The following is a 13565-nucleotide window of genomic DNA, read 5'->3' as shown; positions in this document are numbered from 1 at the left end:
GGCACAGCCTTTAGCGAGCAGGAGATGCGAAGCAGAATCAGCGAGTCAGATCACGAACTGATGTGTATCACTGTTGGTCTGCTCACGGTGGTTCACACCAATTAAAAGCATGGCACAGCGGTCCCTGCAGCGCTCCTTACTGGAGATCCACAGTTACTTAGGTGTTACCTCTTCGTCATCTCAGGACCTACAAATTTGGTCCAGAACTTTTGGCTTCCTGAGAGGCTGGATGTGTGCTGTGCTGGGGATTTCTCCCTTTCCTGGGCATATATAATACATTGTGATGTTTCAAAAATTGGCGAGTGTTTTCCTTCTGTGTTTGCCGCTGAGCGATGCTCCTGAAAATAGTAATGGTGCTGGTGGTCCTCATTGCTCGGAGCCCAGAGGTGTCAGTGGTCCCACTACATCCATTTCCTCTCTGGTGTTTGAAGTGAGTCAGCTAATGCCTGGAATAGCTGTCTGTGGGGTGGGAGGTGGTTTGCAGAGTTTACATCAGAATACAGTGAATGCATCTGCAGGGAGAATTCCTCACTGAACACTTTTGTTTAAGATTTTTGAATGTACCAAAGGAGAAGAGATTGAGAATCCCGCCTGTATGCAGTCCTGCGTAATGTGCTCTGGGCAATCCTGCTTTAGCAGGGGAGTTGGACTAGATGATCTCTAGAGGTCCTTTCCAACTCTGAAAACTCTGTGATTCCGTGATTCCGTGAGAATCTCTACTTTGAGTGAACTGGAGAATTGAACTTTCTTGATTTCTGGGTTCCCTATCCACCCATCCATACAGACACTTGTAAGACGGCTCTTATGTTTTTCCATTTTTGTGTTTAATAGTCTGAGCTGATGATGGGCAGAGATGCCATCAAGGTAAGCACCTGTACTGTACGTAGAAGGGTCACAAGCATCCTCTTGGATGCCCTTAATAAAACGTTCAGCTCTTTTTAAAGATGGAAGAGGACTGTGACACGGATCAAATCATCAGATCCTCGTCAGCTCTTGGCCTGCTTACCTCTCTGCAGCTCCCCAAATGCTCGGTGGTACTGCTCCAGATGAATTAAGTGGCCAAAGCCAAGCGTGGACATTAGCTACGTTCTCTTAGTTGCACTAAAATATGTAATTTTTGTTGTTGTTCTTATGAATAGGAAGTGATAAAGGCAAATGAATTCTAGAGTAGGTTTTTTTGGCCACCACAGGGAGTGTTTAACCTTTTAAATACGAGACTCGTAGAAAAAGTCTTGAGAGCCCACAGCAGGCTACGTCCATGCCTTTTGCTTATGACTAATTGTCCCCCATGAAGCACCAAGTTAAGAAGGTTAGCTGGAAATTGGGCAAATCAGCCATTCGCAGGGAGTGCTTGCACATGGTTGGGGCATTTAGTCACCTCCACCCCAGATTTGCCAAAGCCCGTAGCGCTGGAGCGGTGAACCTCACGTGCTCCGCGGACGACTGAGCCCTGAACGGCCTTTTCCTTAGACTGTCCAGCGATGAATTTTATTTATATTTCATCTGAAACTACAGATATCTTTCTATTTTCTGCTCCTGCCTCTCGCCCCTTTCAATGTTGTTTTACACAATAACGAGGTTTGAAACGCGGTCGGTGTTGCAGGGGCGATGTTGGGGGGTGACAGTGCGGCATCGGGGGGCTGCAGCCTCGGATGCTGCTCGCGGGCGCTCTGCTTCTGGAGCCGCGGCCGAGCCGCCGTGCGGCAGCTCAGGGCTGCTGGAGCCGTGCTCTTCCTGGGCTGGAGGGGCTCTGACCGCTTGTGGGATTTGTTGGCTGAGGAAGGGCGGCGAATTCCGGCTCCGTGGCTGAATCCCAGCAGGAATGATTGCACGGTGCCTACCTGAAGCGCCCCCTGTGTCGTCGATAGGAAAGCTGCTCTCCCGCACCTCCTGTCCTCGGCTGGTGGGTCGGGCCCTTCTTGTGCTGTTTCACTGCCTTTTACCCTAGATTTGGCTGGGCTTCGCCTAGCGATGCGTGGCTGTCTGTCCGTCCGGATCTTTCATTGCGCTCCGAGTCTCCCTCAGCTGAAAGGCTCCGTTTCAGTCTTATAGGAAATTATTTAATTCCTCCATCCTTTGTGGGTTGGGGTTTTCCGTAGGCAGGACACTCGCCGCTGCTCCTCTGACACAAGCAGCCGGGGGTTACTCAACTACCCACATCTCTCTAAAAATAGAAATTCGCGGCTCCAGAGTACTCAGACACATTTTCATCAGTGCGTACAGTGAGCTTTCTCCCAGCTATCCCGGTCTGTTAATAACAGCTCCCAAGCCTTGGGTTTGCCTAAGCGGTCAGGAAAACTCACCTTTTCCCACCAGGGGCTGTGGGTATTTCTGTACTCTGAGGTCAGAGCTGCCGTCCTGCCCACAGGCTCGGTGATGGAGAGGGGGTGTGTGGCTCACGCACCCGTTTCTTTCCTTCCTGTAACCTGCTCTTCCCCATGGAGCGCAAAAGCATGGAGCGGGCCGTGTCTTTTACTTACCCTTTTACTAAGAACTGACCGCGGAGAGGGGGACAGGGAAGAATCAGAAAATTCGGATATGCATTAAAGTGTAGGAAATGGCAGGGAGAGAGAAAAAACAGCAGAGAGAAGAAAGCACAGAAAGAAGGCGCCTTTTTGTTGTGTAAGGTATTAGCCGAGAGTCAGCTTTCAGATGCTTTTTAAATAAGGCATTCTCCTGGAAAATACGGATCCTGATCGATTACGAAACCCTTGGGGATTTTTGAGGTCAGAGCTCCCCTGGGAAAGGGAACAAACAAGACTGAGCAGCGGTGCCATTTGCAGATGGTTTTGTTACTTTTCAGTGAGAAATGCAACCAAAAGATTTTGTGGAGTCTTGGTTTAGGTTTCGAGTAAAAACGCTCTTTTACTATTTCCACGCGCGCCCCATGAATAACTAAAGACAAGTTCTTTGAGGCTGGATAACGAGGGTGGCCTTGGGTGATTAACAGGAACGCTCACGCCTAGGTGGTGCAGAGAGGACCGGCTCCACAGCAGCTGTGATTCGCACGGACCCGTCAGCTTCACACCGGCGAGGGGCCGTCCTGAGCATCCTTCTGCCCCGCGGCGTGTAGCTGCTGACTCTGGCTCGTTTGTCCCTTTTGCCTTTCGGTGCGGCTCAGGCCCCGAGCAGGGGAAGTTTTTCCTCCCCCTGGTGTTTCCCTGACACTTTCCTCTGCATCCTTCACAACGTCTGCAGGAACCCAGCTCCGAGGCGTTCGCAACCTTCCTCTCTGCCCTTCCTTCATTCTCTGCTCGCAGCTGGAAAGGTTTAGTGGGCACACGGGCTGATTCCTGGTGCACCGTGGGAAAGCCACCCTATCCAGGTGTCTCAAGGTTCGGATTCAGCTCTGCAGTCCTGCTGCTTATTAGCATTTTTCTGTACATGGTTCTTTCCGTTTCCACACGTTAATCTTTCTTTGTTAAGACTCTACCCCGCGCTGAACAGGCAGGAGGCACAGATGGCTTGATGCAGGGTTTGGGTTTTTTTTACTCTCTAATTTCTACAGTTCACCGAACAGCAGCAATGTTTAAGTTACATAAACCTTAAATATCTTTTCTTTTCGATGGAAATCGTACTTGCTTAGCCTAACGCTCCGCTAATCGCCTTGTGCTCAAGAATATTTCAACTTTATTCTCCAGTGTAGCGTCTGGTTGTGCTGAGGAAGGGGCGGCGCTCCTTCCGTGCTACGGCAATTACCGCAGGCTGGGTGGAAAGGGGAAGGTTATTTGGTTCCCCTGGGGATAATTTTGGGCCACCCTTTGGAAGTCCTTTCTCCTTGGCACTTATTTAAACAGCCTGTACGCTACCAGGAGGTCAACTTCAGCGCCTGCTATGGAGTCTGCATTTCAGACTTTTACTGTGCAGTCAACGGAGATACTGTGGGTACCTATGTGCTATAGGTGAACGCCTAAATTAGCGCGTGGAGTATGTGCTTTGAGTGTACCCCTTCTCTTTATTGCCAAGCAGGGAGGTAAGACGATGCAGTCCCGGGTTATGATGATCCTCTGAGGCTCAGGACGGCAGGGGCCCGGGCCAGCACCGCGCTCTGGATCCAGACCAGTGCCTCAGTGAGGGTCCCTTTGCAGGCTTCCCCGGGCCATCCCTGCCACGGGCAGGAGGGGACACAACCCGGCCGCTTGTACCTATCGGCTGGGGGTCCCAGAGGGGATGGACCGTTTCCTCCATTACACCTCCGAATCTCGGCTCAGCCATGCGCTAGAATTCCTCTGAAAAGTTACAGAATAGAGTAAAAATTTCCCCGCATGCTTTATGGCTTTCCTGCGCCTGGTGGACCCGGGCGCTGCGGCGGTGACATTGTTCGTGCGTGGGGCGGGTGCTTGGGACTGCTCTTTACAGTGCTCCTTCTTTAGCACCCACTTATGTCCCCACTCGCTGAGCTGCCAGTAGTAATTGGGACTGCTCCATTATATTTTAAAAAGCTGGTTAGAGGCCTCATTTATAAAATACTGATCTGTCACACTGACAATGTGGATTTTTAATGTGCTCAAGCTTTAAAATCGTGTGTTTTGACTTTTTCCAAGGTTTCCTTTTTGGCAGCTCAATTGCAGTGCTCCCTACTGGGACTTATTTAAGGGGAAGAAAGGACATAATGTACTTACAAGTGTAAATGATGTATGTTTATTCCCCTGAACTGAATAAGTGGCAAACCCAGAGGGTGAATAAGATAAGCTCGTCAACTAGGTACATTTAACTTTCTTTCCAGCAATTAAGATGAGGTTTGTACCTCCCTGTCAGTTCTGCCACATAATAATACCGGGTAGTCATGTAGCTTTTATATTAATAGCAGACGGTGAAGGCACTTATCCCAGCTCTGAAATACAGAGCCCATTAGAATGGGATTGAAGGTATTTAAAATCAATTGTTGTATTTTCTATTTGTATTCAAAAAAGGCCAGCTTCATTATACGGGGCAAATTCAAAATAGTTCTGCTGAAGTCACGGAGGCCAAATTTACACCCTCACAAACATGAAATCAATCTCTCTCCAAAGTGTTCTCGGAAAGCTGACTTGAGTTTCTTGTTTCTAGATGAGTTTGCTTACATTATTTCAGAATAAAAGTTTTACATATACAGAGAAAGAGAGAGAGGGAAGGAGAGTTCCTCTTTCCTACCCCGTCGCCCCAAGAGGCTGGGCCCAGAGCCGGACACAGCCCACGGTATATGGGATGGGTTGGGACGCAGAGATGCAGGGACTGGACCATGGCGTGGTCCGAGATCGCGGCGAGGGTTGATCAGTCCCTCCATGCCACTGATCTGTTCACCCAAGCCGGCGTGACGTGCTGCCCACTGCTGCCATCTCCAGCTCTGCAAAGAGCTTTTATGAGAAACTGGCTGCATTTTTGCCACTGCCTGGTCCTCTGGCCACTGCGGGGCCACTCGGGCTCGGTCACTTCTTCCATTTGCCCTGGACATTGTTTCGGCTGTTGTGGCACAGTCTCTCTGTCAGCTTGAACTCCGCTTGTACTCCTTCCCCTCTGAGCAGAGAGATCTGTGTTTTGGCACATCCCCTTGAACGGCTTCAACCAAGTGTGAAGGGAGGCGCGGCGCTGACCCGCGGTGCTGCGGCGCCGGGGGATTCCCGGCAGCAGACGCGACCCTGTGTCATCCCACACAGTCGGGTTTGCGTCAAGGTTCAATTTACCCTTTCATTAAGCATTAGGGTACGTCTGCAGCTCGGGAATGCTGACCGCGTGTGATCTAGTCTTGCCGGGCACTTGATGAACTTCGGTCCTTCTCGACCGGTTTGTGACCGGTGACTCCTTTCTGGCCAGTTTGCAGGAGGTCGTTTTTTCTTATAGTGACCAGCTTACAGGCTCCCTCGTTTGGTTTTGATTTCAGTGCTGCAGGTTTCACATCAGTCCCTGGTTACAAGAACGGCAGTCATCATGCTCAGGGCCGTATTTTCCCTTCTGCCCTGCCACGGACACAGGCAATCCGGCCCCAGGGGGTACACTGGTTCCACAAGGTGCCTCCTCCTCTTCCCATTCCCTGTCCTGCATCAGCCCCTCTGTGCAAGAGCAGGACGGGGGTTACTGGGTGGAGGGGGCCAGCAGGAGGGACCGGAGCCATCGGGCATGGGGGGACATTCCTCTGAACCTCTCCGCATGAGGTTTAACCCTGAGCCCAGCAGCGATACCTCCGGCCCTTACAGCTCCCCTGCTGCTGGAAGAAGGCACGGGCGGGCTTACAACTAAATGGTTGCTATGGGTGGGCAGAGAGTCCAGGTGTCCCTCTGAAGACTGGCTGCCTGCCGTGAGCATCATGCCGCTCATCCAGCTCTCAGCTGGATGAACCATCAAAAATAATAACAATAGAAGAGGTTTCTGAAGTCGTTAGCCACAGTCCCCAGGGTGGGTGGTGCAGTGATGCTCAGGAATGGCTTCAGCACCATTCTACAGTTCTATGGGATATCTGGGTGGGGTTTTATCATCAGCAGCTGAGAAAAACCTTTGCACTTCTTTCATCTTCACGGTTGCAGCTAATAGTCACTCCTGTCCCTGTATAGCTCACGAGAATTTGATTAACAGATGACATATTTTGGTGCCGGGTCATCAGAGGGAAAGGAAGGCATTGCCGGTGTCCTTGTTTGCTGTCTCTATGGCAGTGAAGATAATATCTGGGCCGTGCTAAAGCCCACGCGCTGCTTACTCCTTTTACCTACCTGCTTTAGGACCTGCCTCTACTCAGAAAAGACAGCCCAGAAGAGGGAGAGAAGACACAAATTGTCCTTCCGCCTGCTCAAGCCCAGGCAGGAGCCGTGTCCTCTGGTGAGGGGATACTCAGGTGACACCAAGGCGCTGCTTCCAGGAGTCTGCGTGCAGACTGTATTGGAAGTTACTGGGTGTAAAAGTCCACGAACAAAATTTTAGTTCTCTCCTCACTTTGTTATTTATCTTCATGATTTATGCTAGGTGAACATAGACAACTGTGGTTAGGAAGATACCAAATACCAAAAATCAAAAGAAATGAGTGTAACCCAAGAAGGAAAGCCCACAGCACAGCTGGGGCTGAATCTTGCCATCTTTTCCTTTCCCAGTCGCTTCTCTAAGTCCCCACAAAAATATCAAGCTATTCATTAGTCAGATTGCTTCTCCTTTTCTAGGAAGGCGATGCAGGAAAGGAAGACGTTCCTTTCTTTTCCAAATTATAGAAGCAAAAAATGCCGTCTTTGTGCAAGCTGACTAGTAAAGTTTTGCAAGGCTGCTACTGCAAATACCGCTTGAAAAGAGACTCCAAGCCTTGGCCGTATATATATATATATATATATATTTATTTTAAGCTCATTTGAATACACAGCGGGACAGGTGCAATACACATTTCAAAATAAAATGCACCATCAAAGAACAATCTCCTGCCCATCGTAGATAACGAAGTAAACCCACTCGCAATTGTTCTTTTGCAGTGAGTGCTGGTACATTTTTAAGCCACTCACAAGCCTGTTAAATAACTGGCCATCTTTTAAGCCCAGGCACCCTGGAGTGTAGGAGGCGAATAATTCTCGGGGGGGATTTAACACAGTTATGTAAAATAATCTGAAGCCATCCCGGTTGCTCCAGAAAAATTATAGTTAAGCGGGGTTGTTTTTTTTAATGTCTGCTATCATCAGTTGATTTTTCTTTGTAACAAAGCAAAACAAAAATCTTGTTCTCATTTGTTTGAGAAGCAGTTTCTGTTCCTCTCACGAAGAGGAAGGGGGTTCCGACATGCTGCCGAATGTGCTGCTGCCAGTCCGGGTATTTATGACACAGAATGTCTTCTGAATAGTAATTTTTAACATGTGATTAATCTTCCGTTCTGTTTGAGTAGAGAAGCCCCATCGTGCCGGGCTGGGTGCAAAAGGCGCTGGGTACTCGCTAACCCGCCGTGACCCCGCGCAAAAAGCCTTTTTCCAGCCAAACCCCTCGTGTGGGTTTTCAGCCTCGCCGGCTGGCGGGTTGGCAACCGCTCAGCTTAAAGTTGGGGGACCAGATTTTTCTCCATAGGAGTCCGTGACAAGTAGGTTTTAAAGCAACCTTCCGACATCCTAACGCGTCTCTAGGATGCGCACAGAGCGCGACCCGTGCAGGCGCTGTGCCCCCGTGCTGGCCATGGCAGTGCTGGCCAACGGGCGCCGGGTGAGGATGGGACCTCTGGACCCAGCTGGACCTTCTGCACTTCGTTACCTTCTTGTTTAACCCGTTTCTCTCCTCTCCCCACCACCGCACATCCTCCGCTCCTGTGTTCACCCCTGCCCTCCAGGTGACGAGGTTTCCTATACGCTGGATAAAATAGTTTTCGTATTACCCTGGCTCTGGCATGGGTTCAAGAGAAAAATCCACGGCTGTGCCAGCTGGCTGTGGTGGGGCTTTGGCTCTCTGCGCCGTTGCATTAGCTGCCACCCGTGCTACACATCTGCAGACCTCAGGAGGAAACCCTCAGCTCGGGGTTGGCAAGCTCTGACCGAAGGCAGATACGCCACCGTGCTGCTGATGGTCTCCCGCAGCCGCGTGGTTAAGCCCCAGCGGCAGGAGCGGAGGGAGCGTTGTGGAATATATTAACTGGAACCCGGATTTTTTTTACGAGGAGCCTGATGTTCAGCAGGCCTGAATATCGGTGGTGCTGCCATTTTTTTATTCCACTGTAACTAAAGCAGAACTTCTCGCAGATGGGCTGTGTTTAGGGTCGTTTGGACACCCCGCAATGCGTTCACATATTTTCCACTGCTGAATGAAAAGGAGAAAGTGAGTATGATACTTGTTGTAGGTGTCTGCTTTGCTTGCGGATGATCTAGATTTCTGCATAGCTGCTTCTCTGTTACACGGGGCTTTCAGGTTTCGCTATTGATTAGAGCGGTCGCTTTTCTAATTAAAAGGATTCCCAAGTCTGACTATTGACTTGGGCAGTAAATGTGCCGGTTTATTAAAGATAAGAGGCTTTAGTCAGAAAATATGTTACCCTCTCTCGCAAAAGAGGTCAGTGTAACTCGAGTAAAAGAGTGTCCTAAAAATGAGAGAACAGGCGAAGGAAGCGAGAAAGCAGGAGGCGGGCAAATGCTGCTTATGTAATTACGGCAAAGCAAATGGGACGGGGGGAGGCCCGGCCAGTCCCGCTCGGCTTTCGCCTGCCCGCTTCTCAGGGCAAAGTGTGACTGCACGTGGGATTCGTGCTCCTTCTCTACGGGGGGGGGAGGGGGGTGCGATTTCACTCGGCGGAGGCTTTATGGTTAAAAAGAGAGCGAACGTACTTGCCCGTCGTGAAATGGCCGCGGTGGTAGGAGCGTCTCCCGTTGGGACAAACTGTCACAGGGCTTCAGCGTACAGCTGCTTGTGGTAGCTCAAAGGGGGTTTTGAAGGTATGCTTCAACCCCTTCTGTAAATATTCCTTCTCGGCTCGCATCCCCCCAAAATATTACAACAGCACGACCATTGCTGTTATGGAAAAGAGAATTGCCCGCAGCGCGACTGAGGTCACCCGGCAGCCACCCATGCCCTGCCCAACAAGCCACGCGTCCACGGCAAGAGACAGGCCCTTCCATGCAATCCTCATCGGAGAGTCGGAGCTGGAGTCTTTGAAGGAGCCTCTCTCCCTCTGCTGTTTCTAGAAACGAGCCTACACAATTGGCTGGGAGTGAGCACTGAGCTCTTAAATAACTGAATTCGGGTGAAATGAATCCTGCCCCGGGGAACCCGAAGTCCTTGAGGCAACGCGTGGTTACCCTCGCTGGCAGTTGTTGACACCTCTGGGCATAGTTCTTGTAGGTGGTTCTCAGTGTGTAGAGGTAGTTACAGGATTTGCAGCATTTTATTTGTATACTCGCATCCATCACCCAGGGACGTGAAATTCCTGTGTCAATAGACCGGTGTGCCGCTGGGCAAACAGAAATGAACGTACATCACCTGTGGAGACATAAACAGCCGGCCTTGGCGCTGGCGGTGTCATTTGTAGCTCTGCTTGGTCTCAGGGCACACGGAGGCACAGGGCTCTGCTGGCGCTGAACAAACACAGCACAGAAAAGCAGTCAGGACCCGCAGGAGCATCGAGCGTGAGACGACGCGGGAGGCGGTGGGTGGATCCAGCGAGCAATGGGGGAAATGCGGGATAACCGGGAGGTGTAGCCGGGGGGGCTGTGAAGGGCCATACTGAGCCTTTGTGGTACAGCCCGCTTCTGAAAGACTCTCTTCCGCAGTTGATGCCAGGATTGCTAACAGTAAGGTTTTGATAAACACGCACACTGAGAGACCCAGACGGGGAAGAAGCAAATGTGTCTTTGGACCTGCTCTCTTCATGACGTTAACTGGTCTCCTTTTTTTTTTTTTCTCCATTCTCCACCTCAATTTTTTCAGTTTTCCTTTGCTTTTAGAGAGCTTTTCCTTACATCAGATGACTTTTTCCACTTCCTTGTATGAATTTTACCCTTATCTCCAGTCTTGAAGTATTTATAGCTCAATGGCACACATAACCATTGGGCATACAGTAATTTCTCTTTGAATACTTTCCATCTCTCTCCTGTGTGCTTTTCCACCCACACGTGTTCCATTGCCTTATCCCAAAGGATGTCTTTATTCCTCCTTTATACTTTTGGTTTCTCTATTGTTTTTTTCATGCCTTTCTTCTTGATGGGTTGGGTGTTTTTGCACATCACACAGCTTGAAAAAATTTCCCCTTCAGACTCTTTCATTGAACCAAATCCTATTCATCTGATATGCAGACAGGCTGAAATTCAATCCCGAGTAAAAGAGCGACCTACCTGCTGTGGGCAACCTATTTTTGAAGAATTTTGGGGACAAAGGCCTCCGATTGGCCTCCACAGAGGAACTAACTTCACTGACAATAGAGTCCTGCTGGCCACAGCACAACCGTGACCTCTAGGGTTGTAATTGTATCTAGATATTTTTGTTGTTGGCATTTGCTTCCCTATGATATTTTTGTAGCAAAGCAGAAAACTTAAATTCTTTATGTTGGGTTGGTTGTTTTTTTTTTTTCAAATATTGACATAGTTTTTTTCTGATGAAAAAGTAGGAATAATGGTGATTCAAATTGTGCAGTTATTTTCTTCCTGTTTTTATTTAGCCCTGTACGGTAGCACAAAGGCAATTGCCACCCATGGCAAGCACGTAGCTTTCATTTCGGTATGGACTAATACAGAGTCACGCTTCAAAGGACAAAGATGGGAGGGTAGGCTCACAGGATTGAAAGCAATGACTCTGAACAAGACTTTAAGAGTCACGGTTAAATAGCCACAATGCTGTGGTTAGAAGGAATACAATCAGGGATATTAAGTTATTCTTATTCTGTTATTTGGTGCTCATGGCAATGCCGATGCAAGCCTCCTTTTAATTCAAAAAGGATGATGAAAAGCTGTAGAGGGACTGGAAAAAGTGTATGTTGGTGAAGGACTGCAGGACTTCCATCAGGTTGGCTTAACAAAGAAAAGGTTTAGGGATGACTGCAGCCTAGAAGGAGCTAAAATTCCCAAGAAGGAACATTTATTGGTAGGGGGTTCTCCTATTTAGCAGATAAAGGCATAACGAGAGTCGAAGGCTTGAAGGTGGAGTTAGGAGAATTCCCAAATCGATTCAATTTGCGCGGATCATTGTGGTTCATCAAGGGTCGGGACGGATCCTCACGTGCAGGGCAGTTCCAAGCCCAGACAGACTGACTTTCTAACATGCCGGTGGCCAGCTCGAGGGTGCTCCCAGCCATGGACACTGGCAGCGCTCCCTCTTGTACATCCTTGTAAAGACAGCATAGAGTGGCCAGCGCTCACCTGTGGCACCAATCGGTGGCGTACCGCTGCTCTAACACTCGTCGTGTGGTTGAGCACTAGTTCAGGCAGGAGTTAATCCAGACGTCGTATGTGCCGCATTAAGGCCCAGAGCCCTGACGAGATGGCCAAGATAGATTTAGGTTGTAGGAGCAATATTAGCCTTTGTAAATGCTGCAGAGAAATGTAGCACTGTTTGGCCTGATTTTTCAAAGATAAAGAGCGGCAGGGATGAGTTGAAATTTACTTAGCTTTTCTGAAAATCAAACCGTAACTAATTAACCCCTGCACCCCTATGTGCTTAATTATTTTTTCTGCTTCATTTAAGTGAGGAAAAGAGAAACTTTAGGCTTCTCAAAACTTTGCAGCGAGTTTGTGGCACGTTCAGAAATCGGAAGACCCTGAGTAATCTCCCCATCGCTACTTCTTTCCCCCTTCTAATTACCTCGGTTTTTACTATCATCAATACAATCTATTATATAACATAGACCATATAAACGACAGGACCAAACCCCAAGAATACATCCGACTGCATTCCCCTTCAGAGCTGCCTTAAGCCAGCCTGGAGCACAGCCCGCCTTTAACGGCACTGAAGAGGTCTTGGTGATTTGGTGTCCTACATCAGGATTAGGGAGCTTGGGCATTGAATTGCTATAAATCAAGAGCTTTGCTGCTCTCACAACAAGCCCAGTGGGAGCCTGACTTTCACAAAGAGCTTAATTAAAGAGTGCTTATTGTCAGCTCACCCCTGTAGCCCATTAGAGCTCCGCAGAGATTTCTGTTCTCCAACATCATTGTGAAAAGTGGGACAGCCCTTACTTCTTAGGAAGCTCTGTGTTCATAATCACTTCCTCACATGTCAATACGGTCCTGGTGATCTTATAGTCATGTTGCAATTAGTTGGTGATAGGTGTGAACAGGCCATATCTGAATAACTGTTTATGGAGATCCTATTGGCCAGACAGTTATTCAACACAGTCACAATTTTCCTCATAACTGGTACTTTCCCTGGCTGTATCTCAGTGTGCTTGGAAAAGCAAGATTAACGTGTGACATTTCCAAAAAACACCTATTTTCTTTCCTCAGAAGTGCGTCTGTCCTTGCCCTCTGATGAATGCAGCCCTTTGTGATGTACAGAGAGTGAGAGGAACCCGCCTTCCCCTCTCATGGAGACCCTTCAAAACGTTACTCACTTTTGGCTTGAAATCCATGTCACGGTAGAGTTGTACTGCAGTGTAGTTAAAAAAATTATTCAGACCATAACCTCTGCTGGTTGGTAGAACCATCTTGAGTTTTTTGTGTGCGTAGGGCTGGTGTACTTGGGCCCTCATCAGTTTCATCCCTCTCGAACGGGGGGATTTTATGTGCTTTAATATTGATAAACAGCAGCCATCGGAAAATCGGGCTGCACAGGTCGAGCAACTGGTGGGAAGAGAGCAGTAATGTTTTAGGCCTGTGCCTGCGCCGTCCATTTGTGGTATTGTCACTTACAGACGTGGAACGGGGAGGGGGGTGGTGTCATTTGGGTCTGACTCGCACCGCTCGTGCTGCAAGGCCACTCGCAGCGCGGGTCCCGGGCTTGTCCCACCTGCTCCCTGGGCCGCGCAGGAGCTGTCACGCACGGTCATTACCCACGGGTGCCCCTGCAGCGCCCAGAGGGAGGGGTTTTAATTTGATTCAGAATGGACGCTCCTCCAGGTTGCACAGGCGCAAATGGCCACCTCCCTTCACGCCGGGCTCGGGCGGTGTTGCAGCAGGGCATCTTCCACTGCTCTGCCAGGGGCTTGCACAACTTCTGGC

This window comes from Vanellus vanellus (genome assembly GCF_965231255.1).
Source record: "Vanellus vanellus genome assembly, chromosome: 10".
Lineage (NCBI taxonomy): Eukaryota > Metazoa > Chordata > Aves > Charadriiformes > Charadriidae > Vanellus > Vanellus vanellus.
Note: the sequence above shows the minus strand (reverse complement) of the source record.